The sequence below is a fragment of the Oncorhynchus gorbuscha genome, linkage group LG01, assembly GCF_021184085.1.
Source record: "Oncorhynchus gorbuscha isolate QuinsamMale2020 ecotype Even-year linkage group LG01, OgorEven_v1.0, whole genome shotgun sequence".
NCBI classification, from domain to species: Eukaryota; Metazoa; Chordata; class Actinopteri; order Salmoniformes; family Salmonidae; genus Oncorhynchus; species Oncorhynchus gorbuscha.
In genome coordinates, this window is record NC_060173.1 from 37,435,829 (window position 1) to 37,462,244 (window position 26,416).

Genomic DNA, 26,416 nt, shown 5'->3' on the forward strand with positions numbered 1-26,416 from the left:
TGCGGTTAAGCGGAGAGGCGCTGGTATGAGGAGGCAGCACGGCGACGCGGTTGGAAGCCCGAAAAGCAGCCCCAAAAGATTATTGGGGGGCTAGAAGGGAGTATGGCTATGCCAGGTAGGAGACCTGCGCAAACTCCCTGTGCTCACCGTTGGGCTAGAGAGACCGGGCAGGCACCGTGTTATGCTATGGAGCGCACGGTGTTTCCAGTGCGGGTGCATAGCCAGGTGCAGCACATACCAGTCCTTCGTATTGGCCGGGCTAGAGTGGGCATCGAGCCAGGTAAGCTTGGGCAGGCTCAGTGCTCAAGAGCTCCAGTGCGCCTGCACGGTCCGGTCTATCCAGAACCACCTCCACACTCCAGTCCTCCGGTGGCAGCTCCCCGCACCTGGCTTTCTGTGAGTGTCCTCGATCCTGTAGCACCAGTTCCAGCACCACGCACCAGGCCTCCAGTGCCGCCAGTCTGCCCAGCGCTTTTCTCCTCTCCTGCGCTGTTGGAGTCTCCCGCCTGTTTAGCGCAGCCAGAGCCTGTCTTCTCTCCTGCGCTGCCGGAGTCTCCAGTCTGCCCAGCGCCGCCAGTGCTCCCAGTCTGCCCAGCGCCGCCAGTGCTCCCAGTCTGCCCAGCGCCGCCAGTGCTCCCGGTCTGCCCAGCGCCGCCAGTCTGCCCAGCGCCGCCAGTCTGTCAGGATCAGTTAGATCCACCAGTCAGCCAGGATCCACCAGTCTGCCAGGATCCGCCAGAAGTTCCAGTCAGCCATGATCCACCAGAAGTGCCAGTCAGCCATGATCTTCTAGATCTGCCAGACAACCAGTCTCTTCCAGATCTGCCAGACAACCAGTCTCTTCCAGATCTGCCAGTCAACCAGTCTCTTCCAGATCTGCCAGTCAACCAGTCTCTTCCAGATCTGCCAGTCAACCAGTCTCTTCCAGATCTGCCAGTCAACCAGTCTCTTCCAGATCTGCTAGTCAACTAGAATCTTCCAGTTCCGCCAGCCAGCCAGGATCTACCGGAGCCTACTACCTGCCTGAGCTTCATCTCAGTACTGGGCTTCCTCTCAGTACTGGGCTTCCTCTCAGTACTGGGCTTCCTCTCAGTACTGGGCTTCCCTTCAGTCCCGGGCTGCCCCTCAGTCCCGGGCTGCTTCTGTCCCGAGATGCCCCTCTGTCCCGAGCTGCTCCTCTGTCCCGAGCTGACCCTCTGTCCCGAGCTGCTCCTCTGTCCCGAGCTGCTCCTCTGTCCCGAGCTGCCCCTCTGTCCTGAGATGCCCCTCTGTCCCGAGCTACCCCTCTGTCCCGAGCTGCTCCTCTGTCCCGAGCTGCCCCTCTGTCCCAAGCTGCTCCTCTGTCCCGAGCTGCTCCTCTGTCCCGAGCTGCCCCTCTTTCCGAGCTGCCCCTCTGTCCCGAGCTGCCCTTCTGTCCCGAGCTGCCCCTCTGTCCCGAGCTGCCCCTCTGTCCCGAGCTGCCCCTCTGTCCCGAGATGCCCCTCAGTCACGAGCTGCTCCTCAGTTATGTGGGGATCTGGGTGAGGACTATTAGGCCATGGTCGGCGGAGAGGGTGGATTATCCCAGGACGTGAAGGGGAGGAACTAGGACATTAATGAAGTGGGGTCCACGTCCCGAGCCGGAGCCGCCACCATGGACAGACGCCCACCCGGACCCTCCCTATGGTTTTGAGGTGCGTCCGGAGTCCGCACCTTAGGGGGGGGGGGGGGTTCTGTCACGCCTTGGTCATTGTATTTTGTGTTTTCGTTATATGTTTGGTCAGGCCAGGGTGTGACATGGGGTTTTGTTGTTATATTTCGTATTGGGGTTTTTGTATTATTGGGATTGTGAATGATTAGGAGTGTGTCTAGTTAGGCTTGGCTGCCTGAGGCGATTCTCAATCAGAGTTTGGTGATTCTCGTTGTCTCGGATTTTTGAACCGTATTTAGGTAGCCTGAGTTTCACTTTATTTTGTGGGTGATTGTTCCTGTCTCTGTGTAGTGTTCACCAGATAGGCTGTAATAGGTTTCTCATTCCGTTTGTTGTTTTTGTATTGGTTATTTCATGTATCGTTTCGTTTTCATTCATTAAAGATCATGAGTAACAAACACGCTGCATTTCGGTCCGACTCTCTTCCTTCAACAGACGAACGCCGTTACACCTACCTTAACTAAAGGTGAAATATATATATATATATTTGAAATATACAACCCTCCCAACAATTGTCCAGGTTGATACATTTTCTGCGAAAATATTTTGAGTAGGCCTTTATCTATCTCCAATATGACTTGTGTATGGCTTACTGTGGAATAATACTAAACACGGAATCAACTAGGGTAGAATGCACGTTTCTCTTGTGATCAATAACAGCAAAGTTCTTTGCAGACAGATAATAAGTATGCTATGACACCTTTTTCATCTCACTGTTTATTTCCCTTACACAAACCAGACCTTTTTAAAGAAGACAGACAAATCAACCTCTTTAGAATGAATTTCCCTCTGGCATTGTAGCTGTATGTCAGTTAACACTGTTTGGAGTTTCTTTTGCCCTAATCTTTAGAACCGTAACATTGGTTGCTCTATGTTTCATTCCTTATTCCTTCTCACCTCTAGGTTTCCCTCACACACTGACCTGCAGTCTGAATGACACGTCGCTATGACCTTTGGGCTGAGGGTTCCAGGGGATGGCAGTGGGCCTTCCAGCATCACCAGTACCTCCTAGGTTTCAGACCTCAGTTTGACAGAACCGGCCCACTGTGTTCACCCTGACACCCACCTCAGGAACCATGCGTCCTCAGGGACTTGTTGACATCCAGGTGTGTGAATTTAGCGGGGAGCATGACCAGGAAGTTACCTCCATTTTCTACTTGTTATAGATATTAAGCATTATCTGAAAACATACCGTATGTGAACATTATTCCAAAGAAAAACTGTTTATGTGCTAAATGACTTAAATGTAAATGTAATTATCATTTAACTCCGCTATTAATTGTGGACTGGTGGATCATGATGAGTCAGTTTGTTTTCCAATTTAGTGCTATATTGTGTGTTGTAGATTTTTCATTTGAGATTTTGAATAACCTAATCATTAAATTAATTCCCTCTAATCACAACGGCTTCAATCAATGATTGGCACTGAAGGGGCCAGACCTTAATTGTATTCAGTAGTGGAGTTGAATATTGAAAGAATCTGTTACAGATAAATGCCTAGGAAAATGCCTTTCTCCCTGTGGCTCTGCAGAGCTTAGATTATTACATCAGCTTGCTCTGGCTGCCTCTGGTTACTAAGTGTATCTGTCATATGCTGGTCTTTTCCTATCAATGGGAGACTGTTTGGTCTTTTCCCATCACTGAGAGCTGTCAGGCGCTGCGGCGGGTAGATCAGGGGAATCTGTGCAGCTGTCTTGGACCCTTTGTATAGGGTGTCTCATGTCTGCTGCCTTCCTTTGGCTGTCTGGAAAACTCTGCTTCGCTCTCCAGCCCAATGACCGCACAGCGGCACTCCCGGGCTCTAATGAGTTCTCTTACAAGAGCAGAATATATGGAAGAGGTCAGAGGGAGTCAAATATGCTGGAGGGAGGTAAGCTCTCACCTAGCAGAGGAAATGGGCTTTGGCTAACCTTTCACAGTATTGGAAGTTATTCATGGGTGGTGCAGAAATCTCCCCAGATACAGACACCGTGGAACATGCAGTGTACTCTCAGTGTAGTGTCTTCCTCTGATGACAGCCTTGACAGGTGTTAGAAGGTAGTGTAGTAGGCTTCTTCGGTATGTAATACAGAAAGTGTAAAGAAGACCAAAATGGAAGCATGATTGGAAAATGTTGTGATTTGATAACTAGGCAAAAGTCTGTGAATCAGTGTGAACTGGGAATATATTTGCCAAACGAGCACTTCTACTTCACAGAGATGCCAATGCCGTGGCTATGCTTGTCTGTCTATATATGCTGTGTACCACTATCTGCAGGTGACCCTGTGCTCCAACAGTGTGCAGCGCTACAGCCTGGCTCTAGTGTTGGATGCACAAGGAGTGGGAGAGGAGGTGCTGGCCCTACCCATCAATGCCAGGTTACAGATCTACACCCAGGGTCAAAATACACCTCTTACAGTAAATGTCCTGATTTATGGTCAGAGGGCACTCATTTTAAAGCACCTCATTCAGAGCAGATGATCCCCTAGAGTCGATGTCAGCGCCCACCAGGAAATCGAATTAGCATAATACAAAAATCACCACCAAAATCCATCTGTTTAAAATAGTGATGTTTGTTTGCAATATAGATATCTGCATGGAATAGTGATGTCTGTTTGAAATAGAGATGTCTGTTTGAAATAGAGATGTCTGTTTGAAATAGAGATATCTGTTTTTTGTTGTTGTATGGGCTGCATCTCCATGACATCTGCCAATTGCAGACTGCCCGAGCTACAGAGGTGTTTGTCAGAACATGAGACATCCTAAAAATTCTCATGAAAATGTCTGTAGTGTCAGAACGATTTGGCCAACAAACTAATATGACCACTCCATGGAAAAGATGATTCTCACGAACAGGATGATGTTCTCTGTTTTGCTCTACGAAACCCACAATCATTATGGGACTCGTCTGAAGTCGGTACAGCCGATCTTCCAACTCCTGTCTGTAGCGTCCGTTGCACACTAATATGACACCTCTATTGAAAGGCGAGATGCCCACAAGTCTCACAAGACTCGTCTGAAGGTAGCCCGGTACCAGTTTAAAAAAATTACGGAAGTACTGTATATATATGGAAATAGTTGAGTGACAATTTTTTGTTTGTTAAATATGGGTCTTTCTTATATCTCCTAGATGTAGGATAGACACTGCTACTAGCAGTATGTGTGTGTAGCCTTGTATTTATACCCCTGGTCCATCTAAAGTCTTCTAATTCCATAGAACCTGCTCCTGCCCTGCATTGGGGAGGGTGTGGTTGTTAATGTGATGGCCACAGAGGTGGACTTTGGCAGCATACCGGTTCTGACCGATGTCTCCAGAACATCGCAGCTCTCAAACCAGTCCCTGATACCAGCCTGCTTTGTGGCACAAATGGTGGGTCAAACTCTCTCTCTTTCTTCCAAGGGTAAACTATCTCTTCAACCTTTAGCTCTGTTTCCCTGCGTACTCATTTTCTGTCTACATGCTGCCTCTGATTAATGTCTAACCTAATTGAGTGTGCAATTAATTAGTTAATTTGTTGAATGCTTTGTTAGCTTTCTAGATATCAGGCTGTCAGTGCAATCCAATCCCCAGTAACAGCTCATCAGACCTTTATGTTTGCTCCATGGCCCTTCTTATATTACCATGCTCCATCTGTCCTCCTACATTTTCAGTCTTGACCAATAGGCACAAATTAGAAGCATGACAATAATCATTTCATCATCTTCAATTATCTAACTATGCACAATTTTCGCTAAAGATGGGGCTTTGTTTACTATGCCTGAGCCTCCAGTATTTTAGATAGCGTGTACTAACAGAGTAAAAGTGAGTTTATTCTAGTAGACATGTACAATGTACATTGTGTTTAAGTGATAATGTCAGAGTAGCCGGTGTTTGGAGGATATATTGGCAAGGGTTAGGGTAACTGTAGCATGGCAAACCATGCCAATATATCCTCCAAACACCGGCTTCGAAGGCATTATAACTTTTATACGGGTTACCAACATATTCAAATAATGATTGACATATTTTCATTAAAAATGTTATTTTGATTAATTTATTCATACTATTTCGTCATTCCACAAGATATATTCCTGACACAAATCTAGGGTTGCTACTCAAGCTGGTTGGTCATTTGTTCTGTATCTATGGACATGACACAGTCGTTCATACTAAATGTTCCATTGCCATACCGGCTGGCAACGTTCTTATTCCTTGCTTGCTAGTTAGCCAACTACATCTAACTTACAGTCACATCAAATGTCAAAAAGAATAGCAACAGTAGCTGCATTTGCATTTGTTTAAGCTGTTTTCTAGTGACGTTTATTTGGATACATCCATAACAATGAGCTAATGAGGCACGATTTCGCCTGGCATAGAAAATGTGCTCTCGTCAGGTCACTGTTGTTCAGAAGAGCTAGCCAACAACACCGCTAACACAATCACTTCAAATACTGAAGCTGTAAAGACTGCAAACTAGCTGCTTTGTTTTGTTTTACCTTTTTTCAATTGACATTTCTTTGTATATATACATAAAAATTATGCCAGCTGATTCATGATTTCGGCTGGCTGAGAAATGCTGCCTGCCTCGTTCTGACTCCCGACCCCTACACGTTCATTACTATGGGACAGCTGGAGATCGAATTTGAATATTGAAACAATGTTGCAAATGTCGGAGATACAGACAACAAGGTTTATACAAATCTAAATGTTAGTCTAAAAGAAATGGGAGATAATATCTAGATGCTTTTCATAGTGGAGATCAAGTTTATAAATTGCCTGGCTGGGCAGATGAGACAGTGGATTGCGTAGTCAGATGGAACAGAGTAAATAGGCATTTTAAAGTCATAGATTTAGCCAGTGGTATCTTGTGGAATAGACACCGGCTGGAATGTGCTTTTAACCAATCAGCATTCAGGATTAGACACACCCGTTGTATAATATTAATTAATGCACTGTGCATAGTGTTCTCCCCTCTGTTTCTATTTCATGCCTCTCACATTAACCAGCGCTGCCTTGAATCCCTTTGGTGCAAAACAACCTAGTGATTGGTACCCTGCTATGCTGGGACCTAAAAAATACTGCAGTCTACAGACAAACGCAAAGACGCACGTACACTCACTCACACACACACACACACACACACACACACACACACACACACACACACACACACACACACACACACACACACACACACACACACACACACACACACACACACACACACACACACACACACACACACACACACACACACACACACACACACACACACACACACACACACACACACAGTCTTGTATTGCACTTAAATCTTTAAAGTGCAGTGCTGAGGAAATACTTCTGACACTCTTTTCACCTCTAAGGCTAAAGAGCTGTGCGTTGATAAGGCAGGATTTTTACTAAGCATTTTCAAGCATCAATCGATGGTCATTCTTCTAGAATGACAGAGTCGCTCGAAACTTGATGGCAAAAGAATGTAAAACATTTAAAAACAAAGCATACTTTCAATTTATATTTTACCATTAGTATATTCTTGCCCAATGTTTTGAGCTGCTGCACTCCGGAAGGAGATTAACGGTCGCACTGTTCAGTAAGAATAAGAGCATGTTTCACTCCATCGGCCATCGGGCTACTGAACAGTTGGACAGTAGGCCGCAGAGACTTTCAATTTGTGGAGATGTCAATTTGTGACGTGTGTACGAACTTTGCATTTTTCCGTACTGCATGTAATATATTGTGTTGTGTTTGTGCATTTGTATGCTGACGTCACAGAATGAGTTTGCATGTAAATGGACAATAAAGTACACTGCTCAAAAAAATAAAGGGAACACTATTTATTTATTTTTAACCTGGCAAGTCAGTTAAGAACAAATTTTTATTTTCAATGACAGCCTAGGAATAGTGGGTTAACTGCCTGTTCAGGGGCAGAACAACAGATTTGTACCTTGACAGCACGGGTGTTTGAACTTGCAACCTTCCGGTTACTAGTCCAACACTCTAACCACTAGGCTACCCTGCCGCCACTTTTTTCTTTACATAGTTGAATGTGGTGACAAAATCACACAAAAATGATCAATGGAAATCAAATATATCAACCCATGGAGGTCTGGATTCGGAGTCACACTCAAAATTTAAGTGGAAAACCACACTACAAGCTAATCCAACTTTGATGTAATGTCCTTAAAACAAGTCAAAATGAGGCTCAGTAGTGTGTGTGGACTCCACGTGCCTGTATGACCTCCCTACAACGTCTGGGCATGCTCCTGATGAGGTGGTGGATGGTCCCCTGAGGGATCTCCTCCCAGACCTGGACTAATGCATCCGCCAACTCCTGGACAGTCTGTGGTACAACGTGGCGTTGGTGGATGGAGCGAGACATGATGTCCCAGATGTGCTCAATTGGATTCAGTTCTGGGGAACGGGCGGGCCAGTCCATAGCATCAATGCCTTCCTCTTGCAGGGTATGCTGACACACTCCAGCCACATGAGGTCTAGCTTTGTCTTGCATTAGGAGGAACCCAGGGCCAACCGCACCAGCATATGGTCTCACAAGGGGTCTGAGGATCTCATCTCGGTACCTAATGGCAGTCAGGCTAGCACATGGAGGGTTGTGCCCCCCCCCCCCCAAAGAAATGCCACCCCACACCATGACTGACCCACCGCCAAACCGGTCATGCTGGAGGATGTTGCAGGCAGCAGAACGTTATCTACGGCGTCTCCAGACTCTGTCACGTCTGTCACATGTGCTCAGTGTGAACCTGCTTTCATCTGTGAAGAGCACAGGGTGCCAGTAGCGAATTTGCCAATATTGGTGTTCTCTGGCAAATGCCAAACGTCCTGCATGATGTTGGGCTGTAAGCACAACCCCCACCGGGCCCTCATACCACCCTCATGGAGTCTGTTTCTGACCGTTTGAGCAGACACATGCACATTTGTGGCCTCCTTGCACAAAGGCGGAGATAGCGGTCCTGCTCCTACGGCCTCCTCCACGTCTCCTGATGTACTGGCCTGTCTCCTGGTAGTGCCTCCATGCTCTGGACACTACGCTGACAGACACAGCAAACCTTCTTGCCACAGCTCGCATTGATGTCCCATCCTGGATGCCACTTGTGTGGGTTGGAGACTCCGTCTCATGCTACCACTGGAGTAAAAGCACCGCCAGCATTCAAAAGTGACCAAAACATCAGCTAGGAAGCATAGGAACTGAGAGGTGGTCTGTGGTCTCCACCTGCAGAACCACTCCTTTATTGGGGGTGTCTTGATAATTGCCTATAATTTCCACCTGTTGTCTATTCCATTTGCACAACAGCATGTGAAATTTATTGTCAATCAGTGTTGCTTCCTAAGTGGACAGTTTGATTTCACAGAAGTGTGATTGACTTGGAGTTACATTGTGTTGTTTAAGTGTTGCCTTTATTTTTTTGAGCAGTGTAAATTGTATTGTATGATGGCCCTATCAAATCTACTATTTGGTGTCTTAGCTACTGAGTTCTACAGTGGTTTTCATTTTAAACCTCCTTGACATGCCATGGTTCAAAGCAATACATTTCATTAAACCTCTGTAATGCAAGTCTGATCTGATTATTGACATTTCAGCTGGCTTGTTCTTCATACCCCTCCATAATCACCTTTGTATCGACCAGCAGCTTAGCTCTCACCAGAGATGGCACATAAAGCCTGAGAAAGTGATCTATGACTCTCAGATGAATCCCAAAGTCACACACTGCTCACATGGATGGTTACCGTGTGTCTTTTATGTGCAGTGTAGTGGCTGAATGCCTCAATTGCCGTTTACTCCCCTTTCTCTGCAAGGCCTCCTGTAATGAGCTGACATCCCACGTTGATCTACAAGTGAGAATGAAGTACACTGTACAGAGTCTATATTAGAATATATGAAATGTGACTACACATGTTCCTTTGACTAGACATAGAAATCTGCCCTACTTCTGTCTCACAGGGTAGCAGAATATACTTATATCATCAAGTTAATGTACAGATGAACACGATAACGATATCCAACAGACTTTGGGGCCTATGATTAATCCCTCTAAAGTATCAGATTATGCATTTATGGAGAGTAAAGAAGTCTGCGTGACTCAGTAACTTCCAGTAGCCATAAAGTTCAGCTAGTGATAATGTTGTTGATGGTGATTAATCAGGAGCTATGATCCATGATTGGTTGGTTCTACATGACTGCTTGTAACATCAAGAGCATCTCCTGTCGCCAGCAGACCATGCTCTGTTCAATAAGGTCCCCTCCACACTCGAACACACACTGAAACTCCAATTAAATCCAACTCATTGCATAGCCAATGTCAGCGCAAGGAAGTTGTAAAAAAGTGAGTCTTTCTGCCCTTGCAGACTAGAGAGTTTGTTACAGAAGTGTAGTGCCTGTGCCTCTCTGCCATCACCTTTCCTCTACATACACAGAGCTCATTAATGTCTTTGGTTGGTTGTGGTTCTGAAGAAGACATCATGATGGCAGTCAAATGTGATGATTATGCTTACTCCATGGAAGCATCCAGGTAGTTGGATGAGCCCTCCAGTATGGTGGTGAGAAAATAAAGTATTATCAATTAGAGAGCCTACTCCAGTGTGGTGGTGAGAAAATAAAGTATTATCAATCAGAGAGCCTACTCCAGTATTGTGGTGAGAAAATAAAGTATTATCAATTAGAGAGCCTACTCCAGTGTGGTGGTGAGAAAATAAAGTATTATCAATCAGAGAGCCTACTCCAGTGTGGTGGTGAGAAAATAAAGTATTATCAATCAGAGAGCCTACTCCAGTGTGTTGGTGAGAAAATAAAGTATTATCAATCAGAGAGCCTACTCCAGTGTGGTGGTGAGAAAATAAAGTATTATCAATCAGAGAGCCTACTCCAGTGTGGTGGTGAGAAAATAAAGTATTATCAATCAGAGAGCCTACTCCAGTGTGGTGGTGAGAAAATAAAGTATTATCAATCAGAGAGCCTACTCCAGTGTCACAGCGCTGGATTCAATCTGAAAATCCCCATTAAAACTTTATGTGCAACAAATCAATCAGGAAGCTGCTGCATGGAAAATTGATTTTAAATCCTCTTTCAGCTAATAGTTAAGATATATTGAGAGCTACTGGTGCACTTTGGTCTTATCTGCTGATGTGAACAAGGCTGAAGATGTAGTGGTAGAGAAGATGAATGTCTCTTTCCTTTTTAGATTATTTCCTTGTTGAATCTAAATCAATCAGAAATCTAGAATGGAGTAGTATAGAATGGGGAATTCTTCAGCTTTTTTTCTTTAGATGAAGATTCTGTTTTCAAGCTGAATTATATTGTACAGTACATCTAATAGGGCGAAAGCAGGCTGAATCCTCTGTATCAATCCTGGTATCTATAGCAACACAGCTTTTGGGCCCTGGATCTGATAAAACCCCAGCCTGTCTGTGATTGCTTCAATTAGCAGCTTCACACTCTCTGTAAAACTGATAGGCGAGTAGTGAGCTTCCCCACTGCAGCCTTCCTCTGCCTCCACCAGGCTCCCAAAAGGCCCACAGATAAGACAATATTAGTAGGGAAGAGACTGGAGGGAACTCGGACCTGATATCACAACATTATCTCTCATTATTAAACAGTGCTTGGTCCAAGAGACAGATAAGCTTCTGATAAAGGAGTCAAATTGCTTCGTGTGTGGTGCCCTTATTTTATTTCTTGGTTAATCGAAAGCACTCAGACCCTCTGTAAGAATGGCCCAAACACAGAATTTTATAGAACATATGATCTTCATGGGCCCAAACATAAAAGGGTTCACTGCCTGTTGTTACCTTTGGCCAACCTCCTGGATGTTTGACTAACTTGAGAATGTTTATTGAACATCACAGACATACTCTTACAAAGCCCTCAATGAATCTATCATGCATTATACAAGTAGATTGAATTTGGTCCCATGTGGCTCAGTTTTTAGAGCTTGGCACTTGCAATGCCAGGGTTGTCGGTCCGATTCACACTGGGAGCCAGTATGAACATGTATGCACTCACTACTAAGTCACTCTGGATAAGAGCGTCTGCTAAATTGTATTATGTTGTCTGTCTTACGGTATTATACAGTATGGTTAAACTGGCAGTACTATACCTATTACGTAGTGATTCTATGTCTTTTACTACATCAGATGTAAACACCTATGTAACAGAAGGCCACTGTTTTTTTTCCAGGTTCGCAGCAGGTGGCGGGTGGAGCCCAGTGAGGGAGAGGTTCCACCCCAGGGGAAGCTGGAGCTGGTCCCTCACCTAGATGACAATCAATCAAATGCATTTATAAAGTCCTTTTTGCATCAGCAGATGTCACAAAGTGCTATACAGAATCCCGGCGTAAAACCCAAAACAGCAAGCAATGCAGATGTAGAAGCACGGTGGCTAAGAGAAACTCTCTAGAAAAGGCATGAATCTAGGAAGAAACCTAGAGAGGAACCAGGCTCTGAGGGGTGGCCAGTCTTCTTCTCTTCTGTGCCTGGTGGAGATTTTAAGAGTATATGAGCATTTAAGGCCAGATTGTTCTTCAAAATGTTTAAACGTTAGATAACCAGCAGGGTCAAATAATAACCTTAGTGGTTGTAGAGGGTGCACTTCCAGGACAAGCTGTACCTCTCCATCCAGGATAATGAAACACACCATCCTTCTCTCTGCCAATGGCAAGGGCACTACTATTGTCACCAACCGTCCTTTTGTCCCCAGTCTGGACCTGGGGGCACATTTCAGGTACAGGCAGGGAGTGTGTACATATGTGCATACTTTACATATTCAATCAAATCAGTCATTCAAATCCCATTCAAATCCACCAGTCATTCAATTATTTCCCTGAAAGCTTGTTTTCTGTCCTCTGCTCCCCAGCTCTGGTCCATATCAGTACTGTTTTAGAGTGACCAACTGAGGTCAGCCCTCCCACCAGCTATACTGGAACACAGAGGGGTACCTCCAGAGGCCCCCCCGCCCACCAACACAACCAGGGAGGAAAAGAGTTGCAACTCGCTGGTTCCCCCAGCTGTAGATGGGCTGTTCCTCAGACTGCATCCCATACGCATGGAGCTCGCCACGAGACACACTGCTGACATGTTGCTGGAGGGCTTCTCTGACTCTCCCAAGGTGGGAACATGTGACAATGGTGGCAAACAGTCCTCTGTCAGACACAACTTAGATAGTAAGTTGAGATCTAGAAACATAGAATCATGAGAGCACCAGCTGTTCCGGACGACTGGGTTATCATGCTCTCCATAGCCAATGTGAGCAAGACCTTTTAAACAGGTTAACATTCACAAGGCTTCGGGCCAGACGGATTAACAGGATGTGTACTTTGAGCATGCGCGGACCAACTGGCAAGTGTTTTCACTGACATTTCAAACTCTTCCTGGCAAAGTCTGTAATACCTACATGTTTCAAGCAGACCAACATAGTCCCTGTGCCCAAGAAAGCAAAGGTAACCTGCCTAAATGACTACGCCCCATAACACACTTCAAAAGGCTGGTTATGGCTCACATCAACACCATCACCCCAGAAACTCTAGACCCATTCCAATTCGCATACCGTTCCAACAGATCCACAGATGACCCAATCGCAATTGCACTTAATACTGCCCTTTCCCACCTGGACAAAAGGAACACCTATGCGAGAATGCTTTTCATTGACTACAGCTCAGTGTTCAACACCATAGTACCCACAAAGATCATCAATAAGCTAAGGACCATGGGATTAAACACTTCCCTCTGCAACTGGATCCTGAACTTCCTGACAGGCCGCACCCCCAGGTGGTGAGGGTAGGCAAAAGATCTGCCACGCTGATCCTCGACACAGGGGCCCCTCAGGGGTGCGTACTTAGTCCCCTCTTGTACTCCCCGCTCATCCACTAATAAGTGGCCAAGCACGACTCCAACACCATCATTAAGTTTGCTGACGACACAGCGATGAGAGCCTATAGGGAGGATGTCTGAGACCTGGCAGTGTGGTGCCAGGAAAACAACCTCTCCCTCAATGTGAGCAACACAAAGGAGATGATCGTGGACTACAGGAAAAGGAGGGCCGAACACACCCCCATTCACATCGACGGGGCTCTAGTGGAGCTGATCGAGAGTTTCAAGTTACAAACTATCATGGTCAAAACACACCAAGAAAATTGTGAAGAGGGCACGACAACGCCTTTTCCCCCACAGGAGACTGAAAAGATTCGGCATGGGTCCCCAGATCCTCAAAATGTTCTACAGCTGCAACATTGAGAGCATCCTGACTGGTTGCATCACGACCTGGTATTACAACTGCTCGGCATCCAACCGTAAGGCACTACAGAGGGTAGTGCGAACAGCCCAGTACATCACTGGGGCCAAGCTTCCTGCCATCCAGGACCTATATACTAGACGGTGTCAGAGGAAGGCCCCAAAAAAACGGTCAAAGACTCCAGTCATAGACTGTTCTCTCTGCTGACGCATGGCAAGCGGTATCGGAGCGCAAGGTCTAGGTCTAAAAGGCTCTTCAACAGCTTCTACCCCCAAGCCATACAACTGCTGAACAATTCATCAAACGGCAACCCGGACTATTTGCATTGACACCCCCACCCCTTTGTTTTTACACATGCTGCTACTCACTGTTTATTATTAATGCATAGTCACTTTACCCCTACCAACATGTAGAAATTACCTTGACTAATCTGTACCCCCGCACTCGGTACCAGTACTCGGTCTATACAAAATGTAGCCTCATTATTGTTATTTTATTGTGTTACTTTTTCATTTATTTTAGTATACATTTTCTTAACTCTATTTTCTTAAAACGGAATTGTTGGTTAAGGGCTTGTAAGTAAGCATTTCACGGTAAGGTCTACATGTTGTATTCGGTGCATGTGACAAATAACATTTGATTTGATACACTCCCTCAAGCAACAGATATGGCTGCCTTTACACAGCCAGACCAATTCTGATATTTTTTAAATGTATTGGTCCTCTGACCAATCACATCTTTTCAAATATTTTTCAGAGCTGATCTGACTGGTCAGAAGACCAAATAGTGAAAAAAAGATCAGAAATGGGCTGTTACCAGTCTTTGTCTGTGCATTTTGGATAAGTTTGTGTTACGAGGGAAAGAAATGTCAACACCGACTGCATTGGTCTTCGTCAGCACGCACAGTTGTTGGACTTTGAATAAATTATTCCATTTCATTCGCAAAACGAACCGTGTATGTTTCACCTCATTGGACTAACTTCATGGATTTGTTTTTATGTTCAGCCGAACCAGTTCATTTTAGTGTACCAGTGTTTAATAATAGTATTCACAGCTGGTTATTGATATTCGCTAACATTTGGACAAACGTGAATTACAGTAAGTGCACTCTTAGCTAGCATTTCAGATAATGACACAGGGGGCTCAAGGTTGAATACTACAGAGATAAAAGGTGTTTAAAGCCCCCTTCATCTGACCATAGTCACACTGCACAGGACTGGGTATTGACTTCCTCTCTGGGGTATTACTGGGATGCATTTCTCCTTGAGTCCTTATTGATTGAATGGTGAACAGGAGAAGGAAAGAAGCGAGAACCAGAGGTAAGCCCAGAGGTAAGCCCATGCCACTGCAGATCCCCTATATCTTTGGATGGCAATTGTAGGATTGTATTTCAGGAAATCCCAAGCAAAGCAGAGCATGGCTGTATCTCAGAAAAGCTTTGGCAGGGCAGGACAGGGCTGTATTTCTGTTGGGTAGTTATAGGAAACTGTCACATTTATACCTACACAAGGTCAAAATCTGAGCTTCAGTGCCGAATTGCATATAACGGTATAAATGTTGTCTTGAGCCAACTGAATGTGTGTACTGAATACCTGTTTCTATCCCAGGTGGTGTTGAGAGAGGCTGGTGTGTCACGCCATGCTAGGTCACCAGAGTGGGAAGGAGCTCATCACCTGTCTTGGACATCTCCTCCCAGCAGCTCAGCTTCTTAGTGGAGAAGGTACAGTATGCAACACCAATCACCAATCACCCACAGCCTAAAACTTACTGCCTCTCTGCTCACACCTTACATAACAGAAACAAGCATCGGTGCAAGTTCATGAAGCCTTAGTGCATGGAAACCATCTCATAAGTTTCTACAATCATGGTGCAGCAATCCATGCCCAATGACACACATTTCATAGTGCTTGAAAAATTAGACCTCACATCAGTCATTTGTTCATTGAAGGCATTCATTGTGCAGCAGATCAGTGGCTGGGTTGAGACATTGTGTTTTTTCGATGTTCTACAGCTCCAGTGTCAGAAGTGCTTTGCATGCTCTGTGAAGTTGGATCTCAGTGATTATCTCCTAAGCAAATTACACTGTACACTTCTGCACCAGTTTGTTCCTGATTTATGATGTGGAGATGTTAATGGTTCTGGCAGAGCTCAAAAGCTTTGCCCCAGATTCTAGTAACCAATAAGTGTTGATTTTAGCATGTAAATCTTGGTGGGGCAAACAAAAAAATGTGGGATGCAGGGTTAACAGTTTAGCTTCCGTCCCTCTCCTCGCCCCTACCTGGGCTCAAACCAGGGACCGTCTGCACACATCAACAACTGCCTCCCACAAAGCATTGCTACTGTTACGCACGCCTCTATGAAGAGGGAACGCAACACCCTGCTACAACTAAACTCTCCGTGAAGTGAAAAAGGTATGGACTGTAGATGCAAGTAAGAATGACAACAGGCAGAATGTGGTACCGTTTACAAGGACTTTATTCCTTCACACGGTAATATGGGGAAAAGGGGCTGGACTGAACCAAAGCAAAGAAAGTAAATCTCAAAGCGCCCCCCTCTCCTATCTTACCTGCCTACCCACTACTTACCTAATTTAGCACCACCTGGTGCCCTAACCAAAATACAAGGGGGTGGGCCGCCCAGGTATTACCTAGTGTGCCTAGACAGCGAATATGCTACGGGTATATGTATGCCCGCGGGCCTCTTGCCTAAGCACTCCCTAGGTGCCTTCCCCTTCCCCCCTGGGAACAAATGAAACAGAATATTAAACCATTTTCACAAACAAACTAAGAAACAAAGGACATCAAATAAGCTCTATCTGAGCAACAAACTCACAAAACATACCAACTCTCAGCAATGACATCCCAGCAAATCTCTCTAGCAAAATCTCTGCAATGACCTCCCAGCAAATCTCTCCCTCCTGAACAGAACACTGGCATTTATATAGCTTCATAATGAATGGGTAATTGGAGACAGCTGCGTCTTGACGAGGGGGTGGGGTCAGCTCTCCAATTAGCCATGGAGTCGACCAATCAGCTGCTTGAGGGATTTCAGGAAGCCATTTCCTGAAATAAACACATGCAAATACACAAACTACAACACATAAACTGGGGAACATAACAGCTACCCATCGCTCCACAAAAGCCGCGGCCCTTGAACAACTACTTCAAGGTCTCAGAGCGAGTGACGTCACCAATTGAAACGCTATTAGCGCAAACTAACCATTTCACATTGGTTACACTCACCCCCCTTTTGACCTCCTCCTTTTCCGCAGCAACCAGTGAACCGGGTCAACAGCATCAATGTAACAGTTTAGCTTCCGTCCCTCTCCTCGCCCCTACCTGGGCTCGAACCAGGGACCCTCTGCACACACCAACAACTGACACACACAAAGCATCGTTACCCATCGCTCCACAAAAGCTACAGCCCTTGCAGAAAAAGGGGAATAACTACTTCAAGGCCTCAGAGCGAGTGACGTCACCGATTGAAACGCTATTAGCGCAAACCCCGTTAACCATATCACATCGGTTACACATGCCAGCAAGCCACTACAAACAACACTAAACAATACATTATTTGCACTTTAACAGTGACAAACGATGTCTATAAACTGTTAGCGCCTACATAAATCGAATCGTATTAGTCACATGCACCAAATACAACAGTGAAATGCTTACTTACAAGCCCCTAACCAACAATGCAGTTATATATATACAGTGCCTTGCGAAAGTATTCGGCCCCCTTGAACTTTGCGACCTTTTGCCACATTTCAGGCTTCAAACATAAAGATCTAAAACTGTATTTTTTGGTGAAGAATCAACAACAAGTGGGACACAATCATGAAGTGGAACGACATTTATTGGATATTTCCAACTTTTTTAACAAATCAAAAACTGAAAAATTGGGCGTGCAAAATTATTCAGCCCCTTTAAGTTCAGTGCAGCAAACTCTCTCCAGAAGTTCAGTGAGGATCTCTGAATGATCCAATGTTGACCTAAATGACTAATGATGATAAATACAATCCACCTGTGTGTAATCAAGTCTCCGTATAAATGCACCTGCACTGTGATAGTCTCAGAGGTCCGTTAAAAGCGCAGAGAGCATCATGAAGAACAAGGAACACACAAGGCAGGTCCGAGATACTGTTGTGAAGAAGGTTAAAGCTGTATTTGGATACAAAAAGATTCCCCAAGCTTTAAACATCCCAAGGAGCACTGTGCAAGTGATAATATTGAAATGGAAGGAGTATCAGACCACTGCAAATCTACCAAGACCTGGCCGTCCCTCTAAACTTTCAGCTCATACAAGGAGAAGACTGATCAGAGATGCAGCCAAGAGGCCCATGATCACTCTGGATGAACTGCAGAGATCTACAGCTGAGGTGGGAGACTCTGTCCATAGGACAACAATCAGTCGTATATTGCACAAATCTGGCCTTTTTGAAAGAGTGGCAAGAAGAAAGCCATTTCTTAAAGATATCCATAAAAAGTGTCGTTTAAAGTTTGCCACAAGCCACCTGGGAGACACACCAAACTTGTGGAAGAAGGTGCTCTGGTCAGATGAAACTTTTTGGCAACAATGCAAAACGTTATGTTTGGCGTAAAAGCAACACAGCTCATCACCCTGAACACACCATCCCCACTGTCAAACATGGTGGTGGCAACATCATGGTTTGGGCCTGCTTTTCTTCAGCAGGGTCAGGGAAGATGGATAAAATTGATGGGAAGATGGATGGAGCCAAATACAGGACCATTCTGGAAGAACACCTGATGGAGTCTGCAAAAGACCTGAGACTGGGACGGAGATTTGTCTTCCAACAAGACAATGATCCAAAACATAAAGCAAAATCTACAATGGAATGGTTCAAAAATAAACATATCCAGGTGTTAGAATGGCCAAGTCAAAGTCCAGACCTGAATCCAATCGAGAATCTGTGGAAAGAACTGAAAACTGCTGTTCACAAATGCTCTCCATTTGTCTCTCGATCTGCAAAACTGATAGAGACATACCCCAAGCGACTTACAGCTGTAATCGCAGCAAAAGGTGACGCTACAAAGTATTAACTTAAGGGGGCTGAATAATTTTGCACGCCCAATTTTTCAGTTTTTGATTTGTTAAAAAAGTTTGAAATATCCAATAAATGTCGTTCCACTTCATGATTGTGTCCCACTTGTTGTTGATTCTTCACAAAAAAATACAGTTTTATATCTTTATGTTTGAAGCCTGAAATGTGGCAAAAGGTCGCAAAGTTCAAGGGGGCCGAATACTTTCGCAAGGCACTGTATATAGATACACACAGATAAGAATAAGAAATAAAAGTAACAAGTAATTAAAGCAGTAAATTAACAATTGCGAGACTATATACAGGGCGGTACCGGTATAGAGTCAATGTGCGGCGTCACCGGTTAGTTGAGGTAATGTGTACATGTAGGTAGAGTTATTAAAGTGAGTGTGCATAGATGATAACAACAGAGAGTAGCAGTGGTATAAAAGAGGGGGGGCAATGCAAATAGTCTGAGTAGCCATTTGATTAGATGTTCAGGAGTCTTATGGCTTGGAGGTAAAAGCTGTTTAGAAGACTCTTGGACCTAGACTTGGTGCTCCGGTACTGCTTGCCGTGTGGTAGCAGAGAGAACAGTCTATGACTAGGGCGGCTGGAGTCTTTGACAATTTTTAGGGCCATCCTCTTACACTGCCTGGTAAATCTGTTCCAACAGCAGAGTCCCAACACCTTACCACTGCTACACCTGGCTATCAGCGGAGTCTTGTCTGGCAGCGAAACAGTTCATTCAGCCTCATTTACTGCCTTTAACAAAAACATAGATGATATGGCAGACTTGCTTAAACAAATGTGGTTTCTACTGACAGTTGAGATGTACAAACTATGGTATAAGGGAACGACAAGCAGATAAGAGGCAATCTGTAATTTCGATGAAGACATTAATGAGCGAGCTAGGAAGGACGGAGTCAATATAACTATTTGTTCAGCACTTTAGAAATGTACAGCGACAGATTTCAGAACATGTGCCGTTCTTACAGTGTTCTCTCTGTACAAGTTAGAACCGTAGGATAAATAAATGGGGCATCTAAACAGCCAATGAAAGCTCTTACAATATTCGATGATTGCATTTCTCTAAAACAGGTTATAGGCTATTTGTGCACCACCAAGTTAAAACAGTAGGTAGGTCTTTGTGTGTCAAAAAAGTTATGTCATATAACATTATTTGACACGTTAAATAAGCTTTGAATTTGACACGTCAAATAACACAATTCTATGAATTTGCACATGCAAGCCAAGCACCACTGTCACGCCTTGGTCATTGTAGCTTGTGTTTTTGTTATATGTTTGGGTAGGCCAGGGTGTGACATGGGTTTATATGTTGTATTTCGTATTGGGGTTTGTATTAATTGGGAGTGTGTATTATTAGGGGTGTGTCTAGTTAGGCTTGGCTGCCTGAGGCGATTCCTAATTGGAGTCAGCTGATTCTCGTTGTCTCGGATTGGGAACCGTATTTAGTTAGCCTGAGTGCGCGTTGTATTTCGTGGGTGATTGTACCTGTCTCTGTGTTAGTCACCAGATAGGCTGTAATTAGTTTCACTCGTTTGTTGTTTTTGTATTTTCAGTTATTTCATGTACCGCATTATCTTAATTAAAAGTCATGAGTAACCTACACGCTGCATTTCGGTCTGACTCTCTTCAAACAACAGACGAACTACGTTACAGAATCACCCACCACCATTCACAGACCGAGCAGCGTGTGAACTGGCAGGATCTAAAGGAGGACGTTATGGACGGCAGAAGCAGGGATTATACGACGTGGGAAGAAATCGACAGGTGGGCGGCCGACCCAGAGCGAGTGCAGGAGCCCGCCTGGGATTCCCTACAGCAATGCGAAGAGGGCTATACACGTATGGAATCGAGAAGGAAAGCATTGCTATACAGAGCGAAAACCGAAGGTAACGGGGAAAGCGCAGAGAGAGAGTGGCTGAGTCAGGAAACAGACCTGAGCCTACTCTCCCTGTTAATCGTGAAGAGCAGTTGCAATGGGAGAGACTGCATCATTTGGAGATTTGGACATGGGAGGAGGAATTAGACGGTAAAGGACCCTGGGCGCAGCCGGGAGAATATCGCCGTCCCAAGGAGGTAATAGAAGCAGCTAAAGCGGAGAGGCGCAAGTATGAGGAGGCAGCACGGCGACGCGGTTGGAAACCGAAAAGTCACCCCCCAAAAAATATTGGGGGGGGCTAAAAGGGAGAATAGTTATGCCAGGTAGGAAACCTGCGCATACTCCCTGTGCTCACCATTGGGCTAGAGAGACCGGGCAGGCACCGTGTTATGCTATGGAGCGCACAGTGTTTCCAGTGCGGGTGCAGAGCCAGCTGCGACACATACCAGCCCTTCCTATTTGCCGGGCTAGAGTGGGCATCGAGCCAGGTAAGTTTGGGCAGGCTCGGTGCTCAAGAGCTCCAGTGCGCCTGCACGGTCCGGTCTATCCAGAGCCACCTCTACACACCAGTCCTCCGGTAGCAGCTCCCCGCACCAGGCTTCCTGTGCGTGTCCTCGCGCCAGTACCACCAGTTCCAGTACCACGCACCAGGCCTCCAGTGCGCCTCGCCTGTTCAGCACAGCCAGTGCTTTTCTCCCCTCCTGTGCTATCGGAGTCTCCAGCCTGTTTAGCGCAGCCAGAGCCTTTCTCCTCTCCTGCGCTGCCGGAGTCTCCTGTCTGTCCAGCGCCACCAGTGCTACCAGTCGGCCCAGCGCGTCCAGTGCGCCTCGCCTGTTCAGTGCAGCCAGAGCTTTTCTCCTCTCCTGCACTGTTGGAGTCTCCCGCCTGTTCAGCGCAGCCAGAGCCTTTCTCCTCTCCTGCGCTGCCGGAGTCTCCTGTCTGTCCAGCGCCACCAGTGCTCCCAGTCGGCCCAGCGCGTCCAGTGCGTCTCGCCTGTTCAGCGCAGCCAGAGCTTTTCTCCTCTCCTGCACTGTTGGAGTCTCCCGCCTGTTCAGCGCAGCCAGAGCCTTTCTCCTCTCCTGCGCTGCCGGAGTCTCCTGTCTGCCCAGCGCCGCCAGTCGGCCCAGCGTCACCAGTCTACCAGGATCCACCAGAAGTGCCAGTCTGCCAGGATCCGCCAGAAGTGCCAGTCTGCCAAGATCTTCTAGATCGGCCAGACAACCTGAATCATCCAGGTCCACCAGCCAGCCAGGATTTACCGGAGCCTACTACCTGCCTGAGCTTCCTCTCAGTACTGAGCTTCCTCTCAGTACTAGGCTTCCTCTCTGTACTGGGCTCCCTCTCAGTACCGGGCTTCCCCTCAGTACCGGGCTGCTTCGGTCCCGGGCTGCCCCTCTGTCCCGGGCTGCCCCTCTGTCCTGAGATGCCCCTCTGTCCTGAGCTGCCCTGCTGTCCTGAGATGCCCCTCTATCCTGAGATACCCCTCTGTCCCGAGTTGCCCCTCTGTCCCGAGCTGCCCCTCGGTCCCGAGCTGCCCCTCAGTTATGTGGGGATCAGGGTGAGGACTATTAGGCCATGGTCGGCGGAGAAGGTGGATTATCCTAGGACGCGAAGGGGAGGAACTAGGACATTTATGGAGTGGGGTCCACGTCCCGAGCCAGAACCGCCACCATGGACAGACGCCCACCCGGACCCTCCCTATGCTCTTGAGGTGCGTCCCGGAGTCCGCACCTTAGGGGGGGTTCTGTCACGCCTTGGTCATTGTAGCTTGTGTTTTTGTTATATGTTTGGGTAGGCCAGGGTGTGACATGGGTTTATATGTTGTATTTCGTATTGGGGTTTGTATTAATTGGGAGTGTGTATTATTAGGGGTGTGTCTAGTTAGGCTTGGCTGCCTGAGGCGATTCCTAATTGGAGTCAGCTGATTCTCGTTGTCTCGGATTGGGAACCGTATTTAGGTAGCCTGAGTGCGCGTTGTATTTCGTGGGTGATTGTACCTGTCTCTGTGTTAGTCACCAGATAGGCTGTAATTAGTTTCACTCGTTTGTTGTTTTTGTATTTTCAGTTATTTCATGTACCGCATTATCTTCATTAAAAGTCATGAGTAACCTACACGCTGCATTTCGGTCTGACTCTCTTCAAACAACAGACGAACTAAGTTACAACCACCATTACTATCAGTAGCACTGTCAAAGATGTACAAAAAAGTAGCCAAACAAACAGTCACCGGACCACGAACGATGTGTTTACAATACAAATGATTAGGGTGAGGCACATGGGCTACTAACAGCTTACTTCACAACATACACTTAGTATTACTTTCTTAGCTACCGTATAGATTTCCCCCTTGTGTATTACATCATTTATGCTGCAGCATACAATACATTTTTGGACTCACCTTGTGAAGGTGGCGCAGTAGTCCTTTGTGGGCAAATTTCATCACCAAACTTTCATCAAAGTCTGGCATTTTCTGGATTTATGGTGAGAACTCTGGAGAAAAAAAAACACATTGAAAAGCAGGCTAAATTTCGAGGTTTCTTTGCAACGCTTGCAGTTAGTCACTGATTCCTTCCAAGTGACTCATTGTTGAATTTGCGATTTCCAACTTGTGTAATCTTCATGTACAACGGCCAATGAGCACCGATATGTTTTATCTATAATTTCTCTTCATATGACAATGATGAAAAAGGATTTGCCAGTAGATTGTCGACAACTGATGATGACTGCTTGCTAAGACTTTGAAAGTAAGATATTGACATGATAAGTCCAATCAAAGCTACTCTACAGTAGATATAACGTGATTTGATGTCATTCTATCTGTGGCCAATGACCTTGAGCCTTCTTGGATCGGCACTTCTAATGTAACTATGGCAGAACCCAAGGGGCTAACGTTTTCGAGCTCTAAACTCAGAAATAGGGACGATGTACTGTCCCATGAGTCACAAAACTGAGACAATCGGTGACAGAAAACTGAGCCAATCAGGCACAACGTTCTGTATTTTCTGCTGGCTAGCCCCACCACCACCACCACAGAAAGCACTGAGCTAGGCTGAAACACCTGCATTTTGGAGCTGCCTTACTCAAGAAAGCATAAAAGAGACCATGTTTGTATGCGGCTTTATTAACTCAATGATTATTACATTTTTTAAACATTGTGACACGTATTAATGCCAAAATAAAAGTGTGGTGCTCAAAACAGCTGGTGCTCTGCCCTACCTGCCCTGAATGACGCGTCGCCACTGCCAATAATACATATATGCATGAGCCCAGTGGACAGGAGAGGAAGCTGTTGACTAGAGGGGTTCTGGCTCAAGTCCAAAATTTGAAGTTGACATAATTATGGAATTGTTTTAAGATGGTCATTCTATGGATCATTTAGCTATTTGATTTTGAACTTTAGGACCCTTTTAGGTATCAAATATGTAATTTGGCCTTTACTACTATAGCCCAGAGTAATGCATTGAATAACACATTCAGAAATGGCAGAAATACAATCACAAAAGAAAGGTTTCGAAGTGTTTTTCCTGTATCTGTATCTTCCTGTACAAGAAAGCTCAGGAAATATGTTATTTATATTTTGACACATATTTAACCCCTTTTTGGGTAGGTACAAAACTAACTTCATACTTCCATTCATTTATTTTTGCAGGTACTGGTTACCTTCAGACGAGTACCGTGACACTTGTGGGAGCTATAAAGCAAAATGAACACCATAATGTTCATGGGAATCTCCCCTTTCCATAGAGTGGTCACATTAGTGTCCCTTTTCCATACAGTAGTCATAATAGTTTGCAGGTAAAACCGTTTGGACACTACAGACGTTTTGGTGAGAAGACTTGCGGGATGTCTCCTGGTCTGTCTCCTGGTCCTGGTCTCCTGGGATGTCTCCTGGTCTGACAAACATCGCTCTAGTTTTGTCACCTTTCACCTTTCACCTATACACAATGTATATAGACTCTCTTTTTTTCTACTGTGTTATTGACTTGCTAATTGTTTACTCCATGTGTAACTCTGTGTTGTCTGTTCACACTGCTATGCTTTATCTTGGCCAGGTCGCAGTTGCAAATGAGAACTTGTTCTCAACTAGCCTACCTGGTTAAATAAAGGTGTTCTCAACTAGCCTACCTGGTTAAATAAAGGTGTTCTCAACTAGCCTACCTGGTTAAATACAGGTGTTCTCAACTAGCCTACCTGGTTAATTAAAGGTGTTCTCAACTAGCCTACCTGGTTAAATACAGGTGTTCTCAACTAGCCTACCTGGTTAATTAAAGGTGTTCTCAACTAGCCTACCTGGTTAAATACAGGTGTTCTCAACTAGCCTACATGGTTAAATAAAGGTTAAATAAAAAAATACAATAAAAAAGATGTGGAAGTGTGACATTGGCGGATGCGGTGGAATAAAAAAACAGATATTTCTAGCTTTAACCTGAATACACATTATGCCTATTGTTACAAAACCTTGGGTAATTTATTTAAGGATTTTGTGGGGATAGCAAAAAGCAGTCTCTATCTCATATCATCAGAATGATTTCATTCTGAATGAGAGGAAGAATGAGGAGTCACCACTATCATCATAATGATTTTCTGTCCCTCCTATTTCACTTTCATTATCACAAGCACAAACTCTAGCTCAATGTTTGTATTATCGCCCCTTTCATGCTGAACCTGTGCATATTTTTTTTACACACATCTCACATCTCCTGGCAGCTGCTTTCAGGTCCTGTTGCTGATCAACCTTTTAGAACTGAAAATTATAATTTCTCAGTGGCATTCTTTTATCTGACTCTGTCCCATTCATCTATGTGTTGACAGTCTTGCCTCTTGATTTACAGGCTGCTTGTGCAGAGGAGCTCTCCGGGATAAAGCAATTAGAGAGAGGGAAAGGGGATGGGGAGAGGGAAAGGGGATAGGGAGGGAGGGAGGGAGGGAGAGAGGAAGGGGTAAGGAAAGACAGCAAGAAAGAAAAGGATAAGAAATGCAGTAGAGTTGAGAAGAGGGAGAGAGGCTGAGAATGAATTGCCCATCTATAAGGCCTGCTGTAAATTGTGCTGCCCACACAAGAGAGGGATAGATGGAGATTATAGATTGGGTCTTTTTTGCTTTGCTTAACCTTTAAGAAGTTATTAATGACGACAAGGCAGCTTTTATATGGGCATTATAATCAATTGACATGCTCCCAGCCTCTAGAGTTTACAGTATTGAATACCTGTAGTTACTCTAACTTACTTCATCTTCACAATCAGTCTTGTCTTTTCAAATGTGTTGATGTATGAATCTAATACAAACTGCCTATCCTCGAACAACTAGTCTTTGTACAATGCATTACAGGGATAATAGCCTCGGTTCAGACTTAATATAATGTAACATTTGTAGGTGACTATTCATGCTTAGTATTGAGTTGCGGGAACCATATCCCTATGTCTGTGAGTCTGTAGACCCGGGTGCTGACTGTAGGAGTGCAGACAGAGCTGTGGGTGCTCTTTGACCCCTCGTACCACCAGATGAGTGGCCGAGGAGGTTCTGGAAGTGCGCTCCGCAGACCATCCTTAGCAGGACACAGTGGGCCTGAAGAGAGAGGTCCACTT

The 26,416-nt window shown here is 45.3% G+C and overlaps 1 pseudogene; it reads left to right on the plus strand.

The window, feature by feature from the left end:
- Positions 1–26,416, plus strand: part of LOC124043171 — a 92,621-nt pseudogene that overhangs the window by 42,500 nt on the left and 23,705 nt on the right.